At 36.2% G+C, this 2,716-nt stretch overlaps 1 non-coding gene across 1 annotated transcript; it reads left to right on the top strand.

Moving 5' to 3' along the window:
- The first annotated feature begins 903 nt into the window (after positions 1-903).
- On the top strand, positions 904-1,010 carry LOC121214385 (small nucleolar RNA R71). The gene has a single exon (XR_005909968.1). It is a non-coding gene; the product is annotated as a small nucleolar RNA R71 (small nucleolar RNA).
- The last annotated feature ends 1,706 nt before the right edge of the window (positions 1,011-2,716 follow it).

The following is a 2,716-nucleotide window of genomic DNA, read 5'->3' as shown; positions in this document are numbered from 1 at the left end:
TACCTTGTTAGACTTTGCAAATTCTAATTCCTTTGGTGTAGGAACTTCAACAGCTGGTTGATTCTTCTCAATGGGCTTATCTTCGACATCAATCAATCGAGGATTTAGAATTTTACCACTTCGCAATGCCACTACCTTGATATGTTATTTACCCAAATTGTTTGGATTCTCAGTATCACTCGGCAAGGTTCCTTGCGGTCTATTACGTAGCTCCGTAGCTAACTGACCCATTTGGTTTTCCAAATTTTTTAGTGTTGCTGCTTGGCTTTGGTCAAAGCTTCATTCTTTGCCATGTACACTTTCAACAAGTTCTCCAAATTGTTTGATGCCTAAGCTTGAGGTGGTTTTGGAGCTTGCTGATTAAACCCTTGAGATTGGTTGGGTCTTTGCTACAATAAATTGTTGTTCGGTCCATTTCCTTGGTTGCTCCAAGAAAAGTTAGGATGATTACACCATGAAGGATTATAGAATTTGGATTGGGGTCCTTGTCCACTCCTATATTGGTTCCTCACATAGTACACTGACTCGGGATTTGATGGACAATTCTCAAAAGAATGACCTTCCCCACAATACACACAGGAAATTACTTTAAACAGACTTGGTGGCTGAGCTACAAAATTATTAGAACTATTAGCGGTTAACTATTTTATCATAGAGGAAATAGACGATACCTGAGCTGATAACGAAGTGAGGGCGTCAACTTCATGAACTCTGGCTACATGTGTTCCTGAAGCTGTTCGATTTGTTGGCCATTGATAGTTATTACTCGCTATCCTCTCGATGATCTCATAAGCCTTATTATAAGACTTAGACAAAATTGCACCATTCACGAAAGTATCTACCATCAATTTTGTATTTGCATTGAGACCATTATAGAATGTCTCCAATTGGATACAATGAAGAATCCCATGATGTGGACACTTACGAAGTAACTCCTTGAATCGCTCCCAAGCCTCATACAAAGACTCGTCATTCGATTATTGAAAAGTTGTGATCTCGTTCCTTAACTTAGCGTTTTTTCTAGGTGGGAAATACTTAACCAAAAATCTTTTTGCTAATTCTTACCATGTAGATATGAAACTTGGTGGCATTGAATTGAGCCATGCTCATGATCGGTTTCACAACGAGTACGGAAACAACTTCAACCTCAGTGCATCTTTAGTCACACCGACTATCTTGAATGAATCACTCATCTCCATAAACAATCGAAGGTGGAGATGTGGATCTTTCATGGGCATACCACTAAACTGACCCACCGTTTGTAGCATTTGAAACATCATTGTTTTCAATTCAAACTAGGTTGCCTTAATATCTGGCCCTCTAATTCTTGGGTTTAACTCACTGAAAAGTGGCACAGCATATTGTCTAATGCATCGATCTCTATCATTGGCAATGATGATAGGATTTCGTACATGATCGACTTCATTACGTTGGTCTTAATTCTAATTTCCAAGTTCCATCTTGACTTGTCTTTGAACTGTTCGTTCACATCTTCTTTGTCTAAAATTTTGCTCAATTTCAGGGTCTATAGGGAGTAAATCGATAATTCGATCTATGCCCATAAACACCTGAAAAGAAAATCACAAAAATTAAAAATAATAAGTTAGTAATGCTAGAAATAAATCAAATTGAAAATAAATAAGTTCAAGAAAAAAAGACTATGGCAACAGTTGACAATCCCCAACAACGGCGCCAAAAACTTGTAACGCGTAGGTTTGTGCAAGTGTACACAGTCATTATCAAGTAATAAGTAAGTATCGAGTTATCGTCTCCACAGGGATTGTATTTGTGCTAAGTCACTGAATTTGTAAAATTATACTAACAATTTGGTAAATAAAAACACAATATAGTTGAGAAGTGGTGATTAAAATATATTAAACTAAATGCACTGATCCCGAATGCAAATTATCTTAAGTATGCAAACTATATGAGTGAAATAGATTTTAGTAAAATTAAACACAATTTGCAACAATTATAACATAAATAAACTAGGACAATTACTTTAATTAAACTCAATTTATTATAAACATGCTTAATAACATTCAGAAGAAAATTCCATGACAACTTGATCTTTCATGAGTTTGGAAAACACATTAGGTCCTTTCAGAATCCTTTACTTAGTAAATACGCATTTTACTGATCCTTATTTACTAAGGGTTTCTTAGCATTCGTGTGAGGTAACAGGGACGTGTTAGGTTTGAAACAATTTAATCACATAAATCTAAAATTATGCAGATAACAGAGCTTGGCTAGAGTTGTTATGCAACCTCCAATTTAATCGGGTCAGGATCTAAATTGAGCATGCACATTTCAATTATTGTCCATTAGTCGTCGTCTGGTCAGGATCACTCAGCTAATTCAGGTGCATTCCAATCACGTATGAACAAAATACAGACTTGATTTTAATTGAAAACATGATCGATTGCGGGACAAACATTGTAAGCATGAATCAAATAAATATTATTTAATCAAAGCAATCACCCTAGCTTAAATAAAATTAAGCTAACATTTTTGGAAAGAAGAACAATTTAGAGTGGCTGTCACCCAAGACTCTGATTGACGAGGCTCCTTCGTTCCTTTGCTTTGCTCCTTTACTGATGGCTCTCCAAGGTGGCCGACCAAGGGTTCTTTAAGAGGCTTAATTGCTAAAATCTCTATAAAGAGATGATGCTAGGTGTGGGAATGGAAAAGGCTAAGAGAATTTGGAGAAAAGAGA

This window comes from Gossypium hirsutum, chromosome D01, assembly GCF_007990345.1.
Source record: "Gossypium hirsutum isolate 1008001.06 chromosome D01, Gossypium_hirsutum_v2.1, whole genome shotgun sequence".
Lineage (NCBI taxonomy): Eukaryota > Viridiplantae > Streptophyta > Magnoliopsida > Malvales > Malvaceae > Gossypium > Gossypium hirsutum.
Note: the sequence above shows the minus strand (reverse complement) of the source record. Positions and strands in the feature narration are given on the sequence as shown.